At 40.2% G+C, this 23413-nt stretch overlaps 1 pseudogene; it reads left to right on the top strand.

Moving 5' to 3' along the window:
• The first annotated feature begins 13001 nt into the window (after positions 1-13001).
• LOC143663907 (sorting nexin-5 pseudogene) lies at positions 13002-14498 on the top strand (annotated as a pseudogene).
• The last annotated feature ends 8915 nt before the right edge of the window (positions 14499-23413 follow it).

Below are 23413 nucleotides of genomic sequence, written 5' to 3' on the forward strand. Positions count from 1 at the left end.
CAGTATATTAAGAGGGTGTGCAAGGGTAAGTTCAGTGATAGAATTCTTTTTTCCTGGAATAGAGCATTTAATATTGAATTTATCTTCTGTTCTATTTCCCATGTTGTGTTTTTTTAAATTTTTTTTAAATACCAAAATAACACAAAGCAAATGCAAACATTCCTATTTTGATCATTCCATTCTATATATATAAGGTGATAGAATTCTTGCCTGCCATGCAGCAGACCTGGGTTCAATTCCCGGTCCATGAACTTCCCAAAAAACAAACAAACAAACAAAAATTCAACAAATGATGCTGCAATAATGGGATACTCACATGGAAAAATAATGAAAGGTGACCCCCATACAGCATACAAAAAAGAAAAGAAAAGTATATTAAGAGAAAAAAGGAATATACAATTGTACAATATGATCCCATTTGTGTATATCCTTTTGCTGGTATATACATTTTTTTCTGGAAGATTATACAAAAAAAGAGTTAACAGCAGATACTACTGAGGAAAAGGATTAGGGGTAAGAGGTGTGTAGAGAGACCTTCGTTTTTCATTTTAAGTCTTTCTGTACTCTTAGAATGTTTTACCATGTTTCTGTGTAGCTTTTCTTTTTCTCTTTTTTAACTAAGAAACAATGGGAACAAGAAGTTGATAAGCCAGGGAAATATATATGGAAGTACACACAACACTTCTTAACTTCTAGAATTAGATCAGTTAATTCTAATTAACTGATCTAATTCTAATTAACTGGTCTATTACCCTCTCACAGGGCATTCCTGTCATTCACTGAAAGATGCTGCTTTCAGCAACAGTACCCAAAACCTATTTCCTGTGGCTTTCTCTCTGCAAATATCCTAGATTCTGTTGGGTCATATAAACACCCCCTGACCTTGCAAAACAATCCACGTACTTTCTTCTAACCTTTCCCTGATCCTGCATTTGGCATATATTATGGATATACATATTAATTATATACATATTTATTCATATCAACCCCAATTGCCTTTGGTGGGCTGCATCTCTGGGACATCCTGAGGACCACCACCTCTTCCAGAAAAGACTCTCATAGCACCTGCTGCTCTCAGAAGCACATTTACCCACCCTAACAGGGATTCTCCTGTCTCCCCACTGTTCCAATTCAGTTCAACAGACAGTGACTGGCCACATACAATCCTGGACATAAAGAAGATGCCAGAAATTTTTTTTTTTTAATGAAGCAAGTATAATGCCTGTCCTCCAGAAGAGTGGAGATGCCAACACCAGCACCTGTAATGCAAGCTCCTACATTCCCCTGAGGAAATCCTAGCCAAACACTGTCTTCCTTCAGGTGCTGAAAGAAGCCTTGAATTCCATCCAGGGACTCTTTCTGACACGATTTCTTCCTACACCACCAACCTGAGAATAATGAAATCCTGCCCCTCAATTGTTAGCATTTGCTGAGTGCCTCTCTGTGAAGCACTGTACTAAGTACTCTGCAAGCATTAATTAATTTTAACCTCACCATAACCTCATGAAGTAGGTTCTATCCTGGCATCCTCCTTTTTAGAGGAGGAAATTGAGGCTCAGAGATACAAAAGAACAGACCAAGGTAGCACTGGAAACGGGATCCAATCAATTTTTGAGTCCAGAGTTGATAACCTCAACCACTTGACTGACCTGTCTCCCTAAACCCTCCAGGAAGCCGGGCGCTCTCCTGGGGACGTCACTCCCCCATCACACCGAGTGGAGGTGACCCGTCACGGGAGAAGTTTCCATTTCCACCGAAAGAATTGCAGTGCCACTTGCATCTTTGGTTCACCTGCTAAACTGCTCACAAGACAAGAGGCACCCGACCCTGCGGAGGCTACCGAAACCAGCTTCTGGGCGCTGTTTGCAGCCCCCGGGGTTGGGGGCCCCGAGGCCTTGCCCCTCCGCTAGCCTCCCGCGGACAAAGTGTCCACCGCCGCGATGGGCACAGCCCCAGCCCCGCCAAGCCCTCGCGCCCCAGCACCACCGGATGCACGACTCGGGGGGCAGCCCAGTGACAGAGCATTGGGTGGCGAGGGCGTGTGGGTGTGTGGGTGTGTGTGTCGGGGGGTAGATCGGAGATACCTGCCGCCGAGCCCGCCTCTCCCCACGCTGGACAGGAGGGAAAGGGGTCTTCATTGCGCGCCGGTTTGCTCGGCGGGGGTCCCTGCAGTTGCAAGGCTCCCCAGTCCAAAGAGGCCGACCGAGAGGACACCCTGCCCACTCCCCCGAGAACCCCGAATCCCCGTCAACAAAAGCGGCAGCCCGAACGCGGACCTTGGCTCTCACCTTCCAACCGGCCCCAGCCGCGCGGCCCCCGAGCTACGCGCCCCGACACGCCCCCCTTTCATTCACCTGTCGCTCCCTCTGGTGAGAGGCGGGGCAGCTGGCCAATCAGGGAGGCCCGTGGGCTCAGGGAGGCGGGCCCTTCGGCCAGCAGGTTAGTCAATGGCGCGGGCGTCCCCTCCGGAGAATGCGCTCTGAAGGCTCCGGTGCTCGCGGGGAGATGGGAGTTGTGGTCTCAGGGTTGGTTTTTCGGGCAAAAGTATAGTGGACAAAACTACAAGTACCAAGATGCCAGAAAGGGCAAGGACCAGTGCTTGTAAAAGGCTGGCTCTCCCGTCTGCTGAGTCCCACTTGAGGGACCTTCGAAGTATCCGTGTCTCTTTGTCCAGAGAGCAAAACCCACGACGTGGTTCCAGCCTCAAGAATAAGAGTTTTGACTCACCAACCCGCATACTTTTACCTTCCAGAGCTCTCCACAGATGTCTGGAAATGAGAGAAATGGATTAATCTACTCAACAGGTCTTTATTGACCACCCACAACACGTCTTCACTGAGTAGTTAGAAAGGATAAAAGATACAACTCCTTTGATCTGAAAGGCTTTTAGGTTCATATGTACAAGTGAAACCGTTAAGTTAACAGTGCAAGGTACTGAGTAGTAGCTGTGAACAAGACAGAGAGGTTACCTCTCAAGGAGCTCAGTTCTAGTGGGGAAGACAGCCAACAAATAAACAGCTTAAAGAAGGAAATAGATGAAGTAAGTACAGAGCATTAAGAAAAGGTGATACAATAGAGAATGACTTGGTGGCTACTTTAGATTGGGGATTAGGAGCAACCTCTTCCAGTTGGTGACATTTCAGCTGAGACCCTAATGAGGAAGAGTGAGCCATGATAAGATTAAAGGGAAGAGAACTGAGGGCAGAGGGAGAGCTAGCACAACGGTATTAAAACAAATTGATAGTAAAACTTTCTCCGTTTACAGATGACACGATCCTGTATAGAGAAAATCCTGAAAAATCCACACAAAGCTACTTGTGGTGTGAATTGCCATTTGATGTGTCATAGGAATTTAGGCTGAGGAGCAACAGAAACCTTCAGCAATGCATGCTTTAACACTTGCATAACACAAAGGGTCCAAAAGAGCAGGGGTTAGAGATCCCATCATGGCAGGAGACCAATGCCCAGGATTGGTGCACACAACTCCGCATGCCCCCACTTCATATGGGAGAAGAGAGACCAAATCTGTGCTGTTTGAGTGTTAATTATTTATACACCTCAGGGGGAGGGGCTCTGCCACTGAGAGTTCCCGTCCTGATAAACATCTGGGGCTGCTTGTTCCAGATTTCCAGGTTTGAGGTATGGTGGAACCTTTTCATTAGACTAACATCTCCCCTGGGCTGCAAAATAGAAACGGACTGAAACATCTGCACACAAATAAAAAACAGGAGGGGGCGGGGCTGGAGTAGGTAAGGGCTGGAAGATGGCTGCATGGCTTGTCGGCATGTGTCTGTGGCTTCCCAGCACTATACAGCTAATAAATGAATTCAGCCAAATTGCAGGATACAAGATCAACATGTAAAAATCAGTTGGTTTCTATACACCAGCAATGAACAATCCAAAAAGGAAATTAAGAAAACAATTCCGTTTACAATAGCATCTAAAAGAATAAAATATCGTGAATAAATTTAACCAGGAAGGTGATAACTACAAAACATTGCTTTCAGAAATCAAAGAAGTCCTAAATAAATGGCAAGATATCCTGTATTCATGGGTTGGCCAAAACGATCCTGAGGATATTAACAATTTATTCCTAACCCTTAGAGTTTTTCATGAATGTACCCTTTGTAGCACTCCAGGAGTTCATATTTTTGACAAAAGCTGTCTCTCAACTAAGACAATACTCAGTAACTTGTTAGCTAACAGAGAGAAAAGTATATCTTGATACTTGAAGCAACTGTGGTGGTATGGTAGAAGCTAATAACAATCAACTAAAAAATATCCTGTGATATTTTAAATCAGAATGATTAAGGAAAATCAATGGTGCTTGCTGCAACAATTTCTCATGTTCCTTTGAGAAGATAGGTTGTTTGTCCTCCAAGAAATAATCACTTGGAAATTTTTGATTCTCTATTTTTGGTTGGGACTCCTAAGTTTTAGAGTCACCATGCTGAACTGACTATTCATGTTGATAGTATATCCTGGATGTTGTAATTTGGCATTTAGCATTCATTCCCACCCTCTTCTAGGACTCTTTCCTATACTACAGAAATTTGGAAACTTGAACGACATAGCCAAGATTTGAAGGCAGAAGTGAGGCGGAGGCATTGCTGAAGTGTGGGGTTGCAGTGGCCAGAGGAGTTGCTGTGGCAGCACCGCGGGCTCAGGCGCTAGCTTCTTGAGGGGGCTGAAGGGCCAAAAAAGTGGCAGTGGCTTCCTGGCCCCCGGATGGCAGCTTCAGCAGTGTGTCGTTGATCTCGTGGTTGCAGTGGTAGCCCCGTAACTTCTCACTTTCCTGATTCCAGCAAAATTGGAGCTTCCCTCGTGTTTCAGTTTGGAGTCATTCATGGAAGGTTCATTTCTCTAGCCTTTCTAATAATTGTATCACCTAATTCCTTGCATGAACCTCTTTCTCTTTAAACCAGCCAGGGTAGTCTCTGCTTCCTACAATTTAACACTGACTGATAAACTGAGGTTCAGGGCATCAAATACTAAAGGTTTTTATTGGTTTGGTTGAAGATAATGAACCCCACACAGACCAAATTGTGGATCACATCTCTGACATAAGACACCTAGACATCCCCTATGCCCAGTTGCCAGGGGCATCCTTTACTCAGGACCCTCTAAAAAGCCCTTTTACTTTAGCATTCTCTAATGTTAGTAGTGAAGCAGGATAAAATAGGACAGCTGTAAGTCCCTGGTTTCCTATTCTGCTCTGACAGAGTTAACAGACCACTGCAAGTCCCTTGTTTCTTATCTAGCTCCAAAGGAACTAATACAGAACTTCAAACTTTAGCTGCAAACTTCCTGGGACAAAAATTTCCCTCAAGCCCCCAAACCTCCCAAAACCATGGAAATCTCCCCAAACCATAAAAGCCTGTAAAATTCTTGGCCCAAAGCAAACTCTTAGTTAACAGGAAGCATAGGATCATAAAGATTGTTAATCACTTGCCCAAAGACAAATTTTAAGTATGTGACAACAAACCAGGAATTCTGCTAGCTATTTCCTCCTAGAACAAAGAAGACACCTAGTATTCAAAGGTTACTATGGAAACCTGCCACTGGTAAAACTTTCCTATAAAACAAGCTGATCCACTCCACTCAATGCATGTCCCTCCCTTGGGCATACCTGAGTTAACCTCTCTAATGTGTACTCACTCTTTTAATAAACTTCTCCTTTTAATAAACTTAATTGCTTCTTCCTACTGGCCCTCTGGTCCCTAAATTATTTTAGCTTCGAGACTATTGAACCTGGATCCAGGCTCAGCTGGCACCATTGCCAGCAGGGCCCCATGCACTGGGACACCCAGCACAGGGTACATGTGCCACAGCCATAAAACTTTAACCTTACACCTGAATCCTGGATGCAGAAGATGTGGAATTAATAATGCAGAGTTAGTTCTATGTATGGTTTTAATTAAGATGAAGGTACCAATGACATGACTTCCCAGGTGAGAAGACACTTTTGATACTCCACACTGAACTTGGAGGAGCTTGGGCCTCCTCATCTCTGAGGACTTTCTCTGCTGCCAGGAGGATCAAAAGCCCCTGGGACCGGGGCTGACCGTCAATGGAAACTGGGTGGCAAGGAGAGTCACAGAGAGGAATGATGTAACTGCTGCCTACCCTCTTTATATATCTGATTTTGCAAGAGATATATAAACTGCTTTCCTCTGATGGACAATACTGTAGTATTTAGCTGACATTTCACCACCTAAAATTATTAAGTTACTTTTAGAGAGAGCTACAGTTTAGCTTCTGACAAGCTCTAAAATATATCTTAAACCATCCCTCTCCATCCCTACCACCTCTAACTTAAACCCAGCTGTCACTTTTTAATAAGACCACTACAATCATATCATATCACTCCCTGCTTGAGATCCTTCAAGGACTTCCCCTCACACTTATTTTTAAAAACTCCAAATGCCTTAACTGGGCCTCCAAAGCCTTACAAGATCTGACCTCAGCCTCACGACCCATTCACATTTCCTGTCACCAGGAATGGCTGCAGAATTTGCAAAGCCCATTGCAAAATGAAAATGCATGGTCCCTTATTGAAAAATGATTAAGAATTTCAAGAAGGGGATAGAAGAACTTTAAATCTAAAATGGGACCCTTCTGAACGCAGGATGCTGGGTGGCTGCACTTGTTGCAGTTCCCTGAAGCTGGTCTGCCCGACCTCCCCTCACCCCACTGGTGATTTTAAACTATTTTCTACCGTTCTGTAAACTATCTTTTCACTTTCATGATAATGTCCTTTGATGCACAAAAGTTTCTAGTTTTTTGGGAGCAGTTCCCATTGCTGTTTTTGTTTTTGTTTTTATTGCTACAACAACATACAATGCATTACTAACACACAAATATTCCATACATAGTGTTACAATCAGCGGCTCACAATGTCATCACATAGTTGTGTATTCATCACCATGATCATTTTTTTAAAAATATTTTTGATGTCAAACCTTGACAAACATACAAACGTTCTCAACATACAAACATTCTACACACAGTATACAATTAATGGCTCACAATATCATCACATAGTTGTGTGTTCATCACCATGATCACTTTTTAGAACATTTGCATCACTCCAGAAAAAGAAATAGAAAGAAAAAACTCATACATACCATACCCCTTACCCCTCCCTCTCATTGACCACTAATATTTCCATCTATTCAATATGTATATATTTTTATTTTAACATTTGTTCCCCTTTTATTTATTTATTTTTACTCCATATGTTTTTCTCATATGTCCATACCGCAGTTAAAAGGAGCATCAGACACAAGGTTTCGCAATCACACAGTCATATTGCAAAAGCTATATCATTATACAATCATCCGCAAGAAACATGGCTACTGGAACACAGCTGTACAGTTTCAGGCACTTCCCTCTAGCCTAATACACCTTAAGCTAAAAAGAAAATGTCTATATAATGCATAAGAATAACCTCCAGGATAACCTCTCGACTCTGTGAAATCTCTACCACTGACACTTTATTTTGTCTCATTTCTCTCTTCCCTCTTTCTGATGAGAAGGCTTTCACAATCCCTTGAAGCTGAGTCTCAGCTCATTCTAGGATTTCTGTCTCATGTTGCCAGGAGGGTCCACACCCCTGGGAGTCATGTCCCACATAGAGAGGGGGAGGGCAGTGAGTTTGTTTGTCGTGTTGGCTGGGAGAGAGAGGCCACATCTGAGCAACAATAGAGGTTCTCTGCGGGTGACTCTTAGGCCTAATTTTAAGTATGCTTAGTCTATCCTTTGTGGGGATAAGTTTCATAGGAACAAACCCCAAGACTGAGGGCTTGGTCTATTGATTTGGTTGTACCCACTAGTTGTGAGAATATCAGGAGTTCTCCAAATGTGGAAATTGAATTTCTCCCTTTCTTGCCATTCCCCCAAGGGGACTTTGCAAATACTTTTTTTTTATTAATATTAATGGATTTTATTGGGAAGATATGGAGATACACTACTTTTTTTTTTACATGGGCAGGCACCGGGAATCGAACCTGGGTCCTCTGGCATGGCAGGCGAGAATTCTTGCCTGCTGAGCCATGTGGTCCGCCCTGCAAATACTTTTTTATTCACTGTTCAAATCACTCTGGGATTTATCAGGGCATCCCTCTGGGCAAACCTACAAAATCTCATGCCCTATTCAAGGTTCCAAATACCTATGGTGTTAAAGTTAAACTGTCCATATAAATTATATTAGGAAATACACTAATCAAAATATAAATTTTGTACCAAATAAACATTTTTTGCTTTAGTCTCACACAGAAGTTAAAGTTTTAAAATATGAATTACCACTTATTTTCAACACCCTGCAATATTGACATTCCTTTGTTCTTCCTCATGCAAAATTTTTTTAATTTTTATTAATAAAACCAATCAAAATACAATATGAACATTCTTTTTTATCACTAAGTTGTATGTTCATCATCATGATCATTTCTTTTAACATTTGCATCAATTCAGAAAAATAAATAAAAAGAAAACAAAAAAAATTCATACCTGTCATACCCCTCATTCCTCCCTTTCATTGATCACTAGCATTTCAATCTACTAAATTTATTTTAACATTTGTTCCCCCTATTATTTACTTATTTTTAAACCATTCTTTAATTTGTACATTTAGTCACTATCATTATACACTCTAGGCATTCCTAGATTATACCATCTCAGTAAAAGTTTCTAGTTTGACTGAAGTCCAAATTATCTACTGTTTTATCTTTTATTTCTCATGCTTTGGGTGGCAAATCTAAGAGTCCAGTGCTAAATGCATCATGAAGATTTATCTCTATGTTTTCTCCTAAGAGTTTTATGGTTTGAGCTCTTGAATTTAGATCATTGATCCATTTTGAATTAAGTCTTGTATATGGTGAGAGGTTAATGTGCTGGCTTGAAACTGCGGTGTATCCCAGACAAGCCGTTCTCTTTAATCCTCATTCGCTATTGTTGTGTGGGATCTTTTTGATTAAGTTGGTCCCATGGAGATGTGATCCACCCAATTGTGGGTGGGAACTTTTGATTAGGTGCTTTCCGTGGAGATGTGTCTCCACCCATTCAAGGTGGAGTCACATACTACAGTCCTTTAAGAGGAAACCATTTGGGTAAAAAATTCAGAGCAGACAGAGCCCATAGAGTCAAAGATCTTTGGCAATGTGGAAGGTAAAAGCCCCCAGAAAAGCCTTATGAAACAAGAGGCCAAGAGAGAAAGCCAGCAGAGTTGCGGTGTGCCTTCCCAGCTGACAGAAGTGTCCAGAAGCCAAAGACCCCAGCAGACATCGGCCACATGCCTTCCCAGCTGACAGAGGTGCTCTGGACAGATCAGCTTTTCTTAAGTGAAGGTAATCTCTTGTTGGTGCCTTAATTTGGACATGTTCCTAGCCTTAGAACTGTAAACTTGCAACTTAATAAATTCCCTTTTTTTGAAGCTGTTTCGTTTCTGGTATATTGCTTTAGCAAACCAAAACAGTAAGGATCCAATTTCATTCTTTTGCCTGTGGGTATCCAGTTTTCCCAGCACCATTTGTTGAAAATACTTTTTTCCCCATGGAATGGTCTTGGTATCATTGTTGAAACCAATTGTCTATAGATGTTTGGACTTATTTCTGGACTCTTATTTCTATTCTATTGATCTTTTTGTCTGTTCTTATGCCAGAACCACACTGTTTTGATTACTGTCCCTTTCTAGCAAGTTTTGAAACCTAATATTTGAGCCCTCCAGATTTGTTCTTTTTCAAAATTAAGGAATCCCTTGGCCTTCTATATGAATTTGTTGATTAACTTTTCCATTTCAGCACAAAGAGCCATTGGAATTGTCATAGGGGTTGAATCTGTACATTGCCTTGGGGAGTACTGCTATCCTAAAATATTAAGTCTTCTAGCTTCCAGGAAAATAGTGGAATAGGATAGGGTGAATTCACCCCTACTCTAAGGAGTATCTAGAGAAAATGACAGAAAAATGACTGGGACAGAGGTTCCAGGGTACAAATGACCTGAGAGGGTCTTCTGCACTACATAGGGAAGTCCTGGGTGAAAAAGCTGAGGACTTGAGAAACAGAAAACTGGCAAGTGGGCTCCAATGGGACTCCACTGGGCCAGAGGCCATGCCCAGGAAAGTGCCTGCCCTTGCCCCTAGCTTGGGAAATCAGCCCCATCAGCTCCACAGCCCGGAGCTCCTTTGGAGAACCAGAAGCCAGTAAGTGAGATTTCCCTGCTCATAAAAACCATCCAACTAGTGCACTGAGTCTACTGTGCCCCTTTCCAAATGAAGGCATGGAGCCCATCAGAGTGCACAGACAAAAGGTAGGGAATAGAGAACAAGCCGCACCCCGTGCCCCGACACCCATGTACCACACCCCCCACACCCCACACCCCCAAGTCCCACCCCCCATGCTCCAAACACCCACACCCCCAAACCCCTGCACCCCACACATCTCCGGGCACATGCACATCTGCGACCTGCCCCCCAGACCAGCACACCCACGACCCACCCTCCATGCACACATGCATCCATAGCACACACGCATGCACCCATGCCCTGACCCCCTGCACCCTGACTCCAGCTCCTCAAGCCCTCCGAAACCCATGCCACACGTACCTGTCTCTGTGTCCCCTGTGCCACATGCTGCCCCTGTACCCTGAGGCCTACATGCGCAGTCACCCACACCAACATCCCCCAAGCTGCCACCCATGACACCACATTGTACACCAGCATAGTGCCCTCTCCCTGTGTCTAGCCCTGCACCATATCCACAACCATGATGCCACACCCTGCCCTATGCCCTTCACTCCACCCCAAACCCATCCCATAAACAGAAAACCTTAGATCATTGAAATAAATAAGCTTCCAAAGTAACCCTATCAAGATAATTAAATGCCTCAAAGTCAACAGAAAATCATAAAGCATATGTAGATGCAGACAGCCTAATTATCAAATTAAAACACTGGAGAAGACAAAGCCTTTAGAACAACTAATCAAAGATGTTCATTAAACTCTGTTAAATAAATTCAGTGGATGGGCTAATGACATAAAGGAGATCAAGAAGACACTAGAAGAGCATAAAGTAGAATTCAAAAGAATAAGCAGAAAGGTAGCAGATATCACAAAAATGAAAGATACTGTAGACAAATTAAAAATATACCAGAGACACACAACATCAGATTTGCAGAGGCAGAAGAAGGAATAAGAGAACCAGAGGACAGAACAATTTATTTTGGATGCACAAAAGAACAAATGGCAGAAAAAGATGAAAAAATTGGTATTGGTAGGGAAATGATGGACAACACAAAGTGCATAGATATAAGAACCATCGGTGTCCCAGGAGGACAGAAAAGGGCTAGGAGGATTAATTGAGGAGATAATGGGGGGAAACTTCCCAGCCCTTATAAAAGACATAAATATGCAAATCAAAGAAGCACAACAAACCTCAAATAGAATAAATCCAAATAGGTCTACTCCAAGATACATACTAATAATCTTTCAAATGTTAAAGAGAAGCAGAAAGTCTTGAAAGTGGCAAGAGAAAAGTGATCTACTACATACAAGAGAAATCACATAAGACAGAGTTTGGACTACTTAACAGGCTCCATGGAGGCAAGGAAGCAGCAGTATGATATATTTAAGATCCTGAAAGAGAAAAACTTCCAGCCAAGAATTCTGGGTCCAGGATAATTGTCCTTCAAAAGTGAAGGAGAGATTAAAATTTTCACAGACAGACAAAGGCTGAGAAAATTTGTCAGCAAGAGGCTGGCCCTATAAGAAATACTAAAGGGAGTTCTGTCATCTGAAAAGAAAAGACAGGAGAGGTAGGTCTGGAGGAGGGCATGGAATTGAAGAGTGTAAGTATGGGTAATTTAAAGGATAAAAAGAAAAAGAGGGGAAAGAATATATAGCTCTGACAAATAAAATTCAAAGGATAAGATGGTAGATTCAAGAAATACCTTTACAATGATAAGTTTGAATGTTAACAGACTAAACTCACCAATTAAAAGATATAGATTGGCAGAATGGATTAAGAAATATAAATCATATGTATGCTGCTTACAAGAGACTCATCTTAGACCCAAGGATGCAAATAGATTGAAAGTGAAAAGATGGAAAAAGATGTTCCATGCAAGCTGTAGCCAAAAGAAAGCAGGAGTAGCTATACTAAAATCAAACAGAATAGACTTTAAATGTAAAAAAGTCATTAGAGACAAAAAAAAGACACTACATATTAATAAAAGGGACAATTTAACAAGAAGAAACAACAATCATAAATGTTTATGCTCCCAATCAAGGAGCTCCAAAGTACATGAGGCAAACATTGGCAAAACTGAAGGGAGCAATGAACGTTTCAACAATAATAGTGGGAGATTTCAATACACCACTCTCCTCTATAGATAGAACAACAAGACAGAGAATCAACAAGAAAATGGAGAACTTGAATTATCTGACAAATGAATTAGACCTAACAGATATATAGAGATTGTTATACCCCAAAACACCAGGATATACATCCTTCTTTAGTGCTCATGGAACACTCACTAGAATAGATCATAAAGGGCACAAAACAGGTCTTTATAAATTTAAAAAACTGAAATTATTCAAAGTACTTTCCCTGATCACAACAGAATGAAGCTGGAAATCAATAACCATCAAAGAATCAGAACTTTCACAAATATATAGAGATTAAATAATGAACTCTTAAACAACCAGTGGGCCAAATAAGAAGTTGACAGAGAAATAGGTAACTATCTGGAGACAAATGGAAATGAGAATACAACATATCAGAACTTATGGAATGTGTAAAAGTAGTGTTGAGGAGGAAAACTTATTGCCCTAAATGCTTATATTAAAAAGTAGGAAAGAGCAAAAATCGAGGACTTACCTGGAGAAACTAGAGAAAGAACAGCAAACTAACCTCAAAGCAAATAGAAGAGAAATAACAAAGATTAAAGCAAAATTAAATGAATTGGTGAGCAAAAGAACAATATAAAGAATCAGCTTTTTTTTTGAGGCGCGTCTCGTGGGGAGAGTGTCTGTGGCTCTGTGTCCCCGGTGCGATCCTGCAGTCGGCGGCCCCTGCGCGGTGCAGAGCGAGGCCAGGCGACCTCTGCTCGAGGCCCGTGTCGCCATGGCTGCGGTTCCCGAGTTGCTGCAGCAGCAGGAGGAAGACCGCAGCAAGCTGAGATCTGTGTCTGTGCACCTGAATATTGATCCGTCACTTCAGATTGACATACCTGATGCACTCAGTGAGAGAGATAAGGTCAAGTTTACAGTGCACACCAAGACCACAGTGTCTGCGTTTCAGAGCCCAGAGTTTTCTGTGACAAGGCAACATGAAGACTTCGTGTGGCTACATGACACTCTTACTGAAACGACAGACTATGCTGGGCTTATTATTCCACCTGTTCCCACAAAACCTGACTTTGATGGCCCTCGAGAGAAGATGCAGAAACTGGGAGAGGGTGAAGGGTCTATGACCAAAGAAGAATTTGCCAAGGTGAAGCAAGAACTAGAAGCTGAATATCTTGCGGTCTTTAAGAAGACTGTATCCTCCCATGAGGTCTTTCTTCAACGGCTTTCTTCTCACCTTGTTCTCAGTGAAGATCGCAACTTTCGTGTTTTCCTGGAATATGATCAGGATCTAAGTGTTAGGCGAAAAAATACCAAGGAGATGTTTGGTGGCTTTTTCAAAAGTGTGGTGAAAAGTGCTGATGAAGTCCTTTTTTCTGGAGTTAAGGAGGTGGATGACTTCTTTGAGCAAGAGAAGAATTTCCTTACAATAGAATCAAGGACTCATGTGCAAAAGCTGACAAAATGACGAGATCTCAAAAGCTGACAAAATGACGAGATCTCATAAAAGTGTTGCAGATGACTATATCCACACTGCTGCCTGCTTGCATAGCCTGGCTTTAGAGGAGCCCACAGTCATCAAAAAGTACCTATTGAAGGTTGCTGAGCTATTTGAAAAACTTAGGAAAGTTGAGAGTCGTGTCTCCTCAGATGAAGATTTAAAGCTGACTGAACTTCTCTGGTACTACATGCTCAACATTGAGGCTGCGAAGGATCTCCTATACAGACGTACCAAAGCTCTCATTGACTATGAAAACTCCAACAAAGCTCTGGATAAGGCTCGGCTAAAGAGCAGAGATGTCAAGTTGGCTGAGGCACACCAGCAGGAGTGCTGCCAAAAATTTGAACAGCTTTCTGAATCTGCAAAAGAAGAGCTGATAAATTTCAAACGAAAGAGAGTTGGAGCATTTCGAAAGAATTTAATTGAAATGTCTGAATTGGAAATAAAACATGCTAGGAACAATGTCTCCCTTTTGCAAAGCTGCATTGACTTATTCAAGAACAACTGATCTGCCTTTATTCTGAATGAAGTAAAGAAAGCAAATGTGAAAGCCAGCATCACTTGCACTTAAATCATTAACCATGGAAGATTTAATAGTTTTGACTTTAGATTAAAATTATGTGAATAAATATTTTGATTTCTAAAAAATCTTAACACTTAACCATGTTGGTTTAAAACTTTTTATTGCATGTTACTTGGACATAATTAATCTTTTTCCTTATGCATTAATACCTCACATTGGGCAGAATCTAAACTTTGGGTTCTCCTATAATTTGTCTATAGTTATTAAGAAAGAGTGCAGGAAACATGTGCCTTCAGGAAACAAGAAATATGATTACCTGGCACATGTTTGTCTCCCTATTTCATGCGCTCATGTCCCCAGAAGCAGACTATTTTAGGGTAGGGGGCAGTTACCCTGTTGGAGGTAACAGACATTCCAAGTCCTTAATTGGGCAGTTTTTTCCTCCCTGTTATTCTCATAGTGCTTTAGTCACCTCAAGTGTTTGTACTATAAGGAAAGCAGGAACATCTCATTTGTCTTAATACATCTTTTGCAGCTCCATTTTTATAGTGGGATTTACATATTTGAGGGAAGAGTTTATCTAAGGGTAGAAAAACTGTATGGACTATTTTAGAAATGGCCAGATCTGCATTCAGAACTGTGAGCTCCTCCCCAGCTGGTAGTGGGGAGGTATATTGTGTTTGGGCTTTTGTTTTTTTTATAAAGTGTAAAATAAAATAATGAATTATGTTTAAAAAAAAAGAACAATATAAAGAATCAATAAAACCAAAAGCTGTGTCTTTGAGAAAATCAATAAAATTGGTGGACTCTAGCTAGGCTGACAAAGAAAAAAAGAGGATGCAAATAAACAAAATCAGAAATGAAAAGGGTTCATTTTCAGGAACCTGAAGAAATAAAAAGAAAAATCACAAGAGGATACTAGGAACAACTATATGTCAACAAGCTAGACAATTTAGATGAAATGGACAAATTCCTGGAAATACAGGAACAACCTACACAGACTCAAGAAAAAATAGAAGATCTCAGCAAACCAATCACAAGTAAAAAGATTCAATCAGTCATCAAAAATTTTCCTACAAAGAAAAGCCCAGGGCCAGATGGTTTCACAGGGGAATTTTATCAAACATCCCAAAAAGAACTAACACCAATCCTGCTCAAACTCTTCCAAAAAACTGAGAGAAAAGGAACACTATCTAACTCATTGTATGAAGCTAACATCTCTCTTATATCAAACCAGATAAAGATGTGACAAGAAAGGAAAACTACAGGCCAATCTCTCTAATGAATATAGATGCAAAAATTCTCAACAAAATACTAGCAAATAGAATCCAATGACACCTTAAAATAATTATTTGCCATAAACAAGTGGGGTTTATACCAGGAATGCAAGGGTGGTTCAACCAAGAAAATCAGTGTAAGACAGCACATTAACAAATCAAAAGGGAAAAATCACATGACCACCTCGACTGATGATCAAAAAGCATTCGACAAAATGCAACATCCTTTTTTGACAAAAACACTTCAAAAGGTAGGAATCAAAACCCACAGCCAGCATCATAGTCAATGGTGGAGACTGAAAGCCTTCTCTCAAAGATCAGGAACAGGACAAGGGTGCCCTCTGTCACCACTATTATTCAACATTGTACTAGAAGTTCTAGCTAGAGCAACCAGGCAGGAAGAATAAATAAATGGCATCCAAATTGGAAAGGAAGAAGTAAAAACTTTCATTATTTGCAGATGACATGATATTTTATTTGAAAAATCCTGACAAATCTACATCAAAGTTTCTTGAGCTATTAAACAAATTCAGCAAAGTGGCGGGATACAAGATAACTGCAAAAATCAACAATGTTTCTATACACAAGCAATGACTAAGCTGAGGAGATAGTTAAGGAAAAAATCCTATTCAAAGTATCTAAATAAAAGAACCAAGTATCTAGGAATAAACTTGACCAAGGATGCAAAGGACCTGTACACAGAAAACTACATAACATTGCTAAACAAAATCGAAGATCTAATAGGTGGAAAGACATTCCCTGCTCATGGATTAGAAAGTTAAATGTAGTTAAGATGTCAGTTCTACCCAAATTGATTTGAAGATTCAATGCATTACCAACAAAAATTCCAACAACCTACTTTGACAACTTGGAAAAGCTAATTATCAAATTCATTTGGAAGGCAGAGAGACCCCAAATAGCTAAAAAATCCTTAAAATGAAGAACAAAGTGGGAGGATTAACACTTCCTGATTTTAAAGCTTATAAAGCCACAGTGGTCAAAACAGCATGTCATGGCACAAAGATAGAAATATTGACCAATGGAATCATATCGAGGATGCAAAAATAGACCACCAAATCTATGGTCAACTGATCTTCAATAAGACTCCCAAATCCACCAAATTGGGACAAAATAGTCTTTTCAATAAATAAGCATGAGAGAACTAGATATCAATAGCCAAATGAATGAAAGAGGACTCTTACCTTACACACTATAAAAAAAATTAACTCAGTGTGGATCAAAGACCTAAATAAAAGAGCCAGTACCATAAAACACTTAGAAGAAAATATCTTCAAGACCTAGTAAAACGAGATAGCTTCCTAAAATTTACTCCAAAGCACAAGCAATGAAAGAAAAAATAGATAAATCAGAACTCCTCAAAATCAAATGCTTTTGTGCCTCAAAAGACTTTGTCAAAAAGGTGAAGAAGCAGCCAACTCAATGGAAGAAAATATTTGGAATCAAATTTTTTTTAACATATCAGATAAAGGTTTGGTGTTCTGTATACATAAAGAAATCATACAACTCAACAACAAAAGAACAAATAGCCTAATTATAAAATGGACTAAAAATATGAATAGACATTTTTCTGAAGAGCAAATACAGATGGCTAAAATGTACATGAGGAAATGCTTATTTTCATTAGCTATAAGGGAAATGCAGATCAATACTACAACGAGATATTACCTCACACTTAGAAGAATGGCTGCTGGTAAACAAACAGGAGACTACAAATGTTGGAGAGGATGTGGAGAAACTGGAACACTCATACAGTGCTACGGGGATGTATAATGGTACAGCCATCGTGGAAGACAGTTTGGCGGTTCCTTAGAAAAATAAATATCGAGTTGTCCTGCAGTCTGGCAATACCACTATTCAGTATATACCCTCAAAAACTGAAAGCAGTGACACAAACAGACATTTGCACACTGATGTTCATAGTAGCGTTATTCACAATTGCCAAAAGATGGGAACAATCCAAGTGCCCATCAATAGAAGAGTGGATTTAAAAAATGTGGTACATACATACGATGGAATACTACGCAGCAGTAAGATGAAATGAAGTCCTAAAGCATACGACAACATGGACGGACCTCGAGGACGTAATGCTGGATGAAATAATATAAGCCAGACAAAAACGATAGATACTGTATGATTTCGCTTTTATGACCTGGGTAAAGATAAACTCAGAGGCTTATAATACAGAATATAGGGCACCTAGAGATACATGGAAGCTAGAGATGGGTGAACAGTTAGCTAATGAAGTTGAACTTAAATGTAAGGGAATGGATAGAAGTGAAGGCAGTTCATTAGTGGGTTTATAAATAATATTGCCACATTGAAGGTGAACATGATTGAAAGGGGTTTTATAGAGTCATGTGTCCCACCAATGAACACTAAAAATATAAATTCTTGCATGAACTACTTCTAAGGTATGAATCTTGTACAAAGAGTAAATAATATCAGTTATAAGGGGAAAACTACTGTTGTATACTATGGCCTATATTTAACAGGAAGACGGCAACAGTACCACAGTGATACCAGGGGTAAATAATGGGGGTGAAAGGACAAGGGTTAAGGAGAGGTTTGGATTTTCTATTTGGTGAGGGTGTGTTTATCAGTTATTTTTCTCTTGGGAGCAATGAAAATGATCTAAAATTGAGAGTGTTGATGATTATACAACTAAGTGATGATAATGTGAGACATGGACGCTTGACCTTGGGCATTACACATGATGCCCAATGGATGAAGGTGGCTGAAGGACACATTGACCAAGAAGTAGAATGGTGAACAGTGGTGTACACTTATGATCAACTATTGTGCTGCTGTAGAAAAGAACAAAGTCGTGAGGCATGCAATGAGGTGAATAAAACTTGCAGACATTATGTGATGCAAAATAAGCCAGAAACAAAAGAACAAATATTGTATTGTCTCTTTTAGAAAATACCTATAAGAAAATTGGGGCCTAGATTGTAAGCTCTTATAGCAGTCACATTTATTCTTGAGGTGTAATAGTTATTTCTAGATTTTGAGAGGCTGTGCTTTATATGTATAACCTGGTATTTCCCTGGAACTTTGGGTACCTGTGTGTCACATAAGACTCAGGAGTAGGAGTTCTGCAGCTCTTATTGGCAGCATTGCCACATACAAAAACTGTTAAAGAAATTGAAAAACAGATCAGCCTTCAATTAGAGATAAAAACAAAGACGATAGTCAGGACGAAGATAAATCAGAACACAGGGGTAAGGATGACATTGTCTGTATTTTAGAACTTCACCTACTGTATGAGACCAAAGGAAGAGAGGTTTATTTTATCCAAAACCTAAATTTTCTGTAGCACATGGTCTAATTCAACCTGTCTGGATAGATAATTTAAACAGCCCAAACACATGGAGCTCAGAATGAGAATGAGGACTTGTACCTGTATAGATTAATGTAATAACCAGATACCTCCCATAGTATGTTAAGCAGATAATTTAAAAGTATCAGCAAAGTCCCTTGAGGGATGGGAGAAAAAAATAAGAAACTATTAAACTTTACCACCAGGGAAACCCTTGATACTACGTCAAACATTAGGGACTCCCAAGTCATTTGGCCAAGTCCTTGATCTTGAGGCTTGTTCTTGTGAAGCTTATTTCCACAGCGGAGAAACTAAGTCTACCTAGAGTTATCCCTAAGAGTTACTTCTGGAAGATCTCTCTTGTTGCTCAGATGTGGCCTCTCTCTCTCTCTAAGCCCAACTCTGCAAGTGAAATTATTCACACTTCTCGCAATGTGGGAATGACATCCAGGCATGAAAGTTTCCCTGGCAATGTGGGAGATGATTCCTAGGGATGAGCCCGGCCCTGGCATCTTGGGATCGACAATGCCTTCCTGACCAATAGGAGGGAAAATTTGAAACGAAATGAGGTATCAGTGGCTGAGAGAGTTCAAATAGAGTGAAGAGACTATTCTAGAGGCTACTCTTATCGCAAGCTTCAGCTAGATGTTTTTATTTACTATGGCGAGCCAAACTAACCAAAACCATTCATGCCAACCCTAAAGATAACCTAGGCTTTTATCTGAGATTCTACAAAGGTTCCATGCACTGTGATTAGTTTCCAGAAACTTACAATCTCCAGTTGGATTCCTAGGCTAGAGAAGTCCTGAGACCCAGCCTCTCCAGAGCATCAACTAGCTCCATCCCCTATCCCATATTATCGACAGCCCCTTCCAACATGAAAAGTTAGAATGGCCAAATGCTCCTAAAGATTGGGAGAAAGATCAAAGGAGAAGGTGGAGTTGTAACAGAGAAGCTAGGATTTAACAAATGAGCATGACTGCTGACTCATTATACTGACATTTCTTTTAGTCTCCAATGTCTTGGAGCAGCTAGAAGGAAAAACCTAAAATTGTGGAATGGTAACTCATACCAAACTTTAAAATCTATTCTATAACTAATCATTGCAGTGAGCTTTGGAAGTTATTATTTTTTTGAAAATATTCATTTTTCACAATAAAAAATAAAAATAAAATGGTCAATTGTACGTTATGTGAATTTCACTTCAATAAAAAAGAGAGAGGTTTTAAATGAATATAATCCAAGTTATGAAACTGAATTAAATTCCTAGTGAGAGTTTAGATGTTTATCTACTGTTCCCTGGAAAACTGCCACAACTAGAAGTTAACAGAAGTGAAGGTACCAGTAAAAGAGACTGGGAAGATTTTCTACTGGGAATCCCTTCCCCAAAGAAGTGTCCCTTCCTCCCTCGTCTAAAGAAAATTATCCTTCCTTAATTGAGAACATGAAACATTCATTGCTGAATAAAAACTGATGTCCCTTCTTGCCCTTGGTCAAACCCATAGTCTACACCTTAACATATTCTGAGGGATGCAAAGTAGATAAAAAGTAAGGAAAAGGAGGTCTGCCCAAACAAAGAACTACAAGGATTTGCTATTTCATTAAATGAAAAATCAAGGATGATTTATGGAGGTAGATTTGAAGAGTACTTAACTAAGGAAAACCTGAATATAATTTTCCATCAAAATGAATTTATTGTTTTGAACATATCTACTGGCAATTGTTCATTCAGTGTGCTACCTCTGACAGCTGGCAGCTGTTTTGGCAATTCGAAGTGTTGGTTTATGCAAACATGGATACAATGCAGGCCCATCATTAATTTGCATGACAGTGGAAATCTCTTGTCATAAACTAGAGGAAGAAATTCAAATATCTCAGGAGACAGGAATGCTGGATTGAATCTATATATGCATCTTTCTAACCAAACCAATGATTTTATTTCTTGAAAAGGTCTAAAATGCACCTCCTTTACCAAAGCTGGACAAGTGCCAGAATTATTAAAAAGCACCTTACTCACCATTCTTTCTCAGGCAGGAATTTTGGTGGATGGGTCTATAATTGAAATGGACTCTGATAAAATGAGTAGATTCTGGGATGGCAGCAGAAGCCAGCTGGTGGCAGTTATCCACCAAATGCAAAGTGAGAAGGGTTACCAATAAGCAGCAGGGCTGGTATGCTACAGAATGGTCTGACAGAGAGGTCTTTGGAAACAAGTAACTGATCACAGACAGCCTAATAAGGTCCCAATTACTTTTTATAACAATAGCTGAGGAAAAAAAATACCTTCATTCCCAGTGAAAAGAGGTCTCTCTTGACCAACCACAATAGACAGCTTGGATCGCTCATTAAATTCCCATACCTGAATCAATTCATAGGTCCACAAACCCTTGACTAAAAGGATGGTTCAGCTGACATTAGTGAATAAACTTGGAATATGTCGTTGGTAACAGAGATCATCAGGAGATAGAAATAGGGTAAGATATTGGGTAATTGGAGCTGAAGGGATACAGACTGTGCAACAGGACTGGATACAAAAACTCAGAAATGGACAGCACAATGCTACCTAACTGTAATATAATTATGTTAAAACACTGAATGAAACTGTATGTGAGAATGACAGAGGGAGGAGAGCTGGGGACATAAATGAAATCAAAAAGAAAGATAGATGTTAAAGATCGAGATGGTATAATCTAGGAATGCCTAGAGTGTATAATAATAGTGAAATGTACAATGTACAAATTTAAAAAATTTTTTTGCATGAGGAAGAACAAAGGAATGTCATTATTGCAGGGTGCTGAAAATAGATGGCAATTAATATTTTAAAATGTCACCTTATGTGTGAGACTAAAGCAAAAACTGTTTATTTGTTACAAAATTTATATTTTGACTAGAGCATTTCCTAATATAACTTATGTAGATAGTTTGATTGAACGTCATAAGTACTTGGAATATCAGGTAGGACATGAGATTTTGTTGGTTTGTCTAGAGTGGTGCCCCAATGAATTCCAGGGTGATTTGATCAGTGAGTGGAAAAGTATCTGCAAGCCCCCTTAGGGGAATGGTGAGAATGGGGAGAAATTCAACTTCCCCAAGTTGAATTCTTGATATTCTCACAAGCAGTGTGGACAACCAAAGCTATAGGCTGAGCCCCCAGTCTTGGGGTTTGTTCACATGAAACTTAACCCCACAAAGGATAGGTCAAGTCTACTTAAAATTTAGGCCTAAGAGTCACCCCCAAGAGAGCCTCTTTTGTTGCTCAGATGTGGCCTCTCTCTCCAGCCAATATGACGAGCAGTCTCACCACCCTCCCCCTCTCTGCATGGGACATGACTCCTAGAGATGTGGACCTTCTTGGCAACATGGGAGAGATCCTGGAATGAGCTTAGACTCAGCATCAAGGGACTGAGAAAAACCCTAGAATGAGCTGAGAATTAACATCAAGAGATTGAGAGAACCTTCTCAACCAAAGGGGGAAGAGTGAAACGAGACTAAGTATCAATGGCTGAGAGATTCCAGAGTCGAGAGGTTATCCTGGAGGTTATTCTTATGCATTAAGTAGATATCACCTTGTTGTTCAAGATGTAGTGGAGAGGCTGGAGGGAATTGCCCGAAAATGTAGAGCTGTGTTCCAGTAGCCATGTTTCTTGATGATGATTGAACAATGATATAGCTTTCACAATGAGACTCTGTGAATGTGAAAACCTTGTGTCTGATGCTCCTTTTAGCTACTATATCAACCGAAGAGTAGAACATATGGAATAAAAATAAATAATAGGGGGAACAAATGTTAAAATAAATTTAGTTTGAAATGCTAGTGGTAAATGAAAGCAAGGGGTAAGGGGTATGGTATGTATAATCTTTTTTCTTTGTTATCGTTTTATTTCTTTTTCTGTTGTCTTTTTGTTTCTTTTTCTAAATAGATGCAAATGTTCTAAGAAATGATGAATATGCACCTATATGATGATATTAAGAATTACTGATTGTATATGTAGAATGGAATGATATCTTAATGTTTTGTTTGTTGTTAATTTTTTTTAATTAATAAAAAAAAAACCGGATGGTTCAGGACCCTCAATGAAAGATCAAACAATAACACGAGAAGTCCTTACTGCTGACTCTCCTACACTTCTCCAAAGGACCTGTGCTCGGGGAAATATCCAAACCTTTTGGGGACTATCAGACATGGGCCGACAAATTCCTGGAGGTCCAGAATGCCTCTCTGCTACACCAGTCAGGGGGTGGAGTGTATGAGTCAGTGTCCAGTCAGGAAAGAAGAAAACAGTCTACATATTTCAAGCAGAGAGAGATTTAATGCAGGGACTTGGTTACAAAGACATTGGAAATGCTGAAGGAGCTCAGAGTAAAAAGGTGGCATTATCCAGAGCCCAGGAAAATGCTACCATCTTCGGGCTGAAGCCTGCAACCCCAC

Source organism: Tamandua tetradactyla, chromosome 2, assembly GCF_023851605.1.
Source record: "Tamandua tetradactyla isolate mTamTet1 chromosome 2, mTamTet1.pri, whole genome shotgun sequence".
Lineage (NCBI taxonomy): Eukaryota > Metazoa > Chordata > Mammalia > Pilosa > Myrmecophagidae > Tamandua > Tamandua tetradactyla.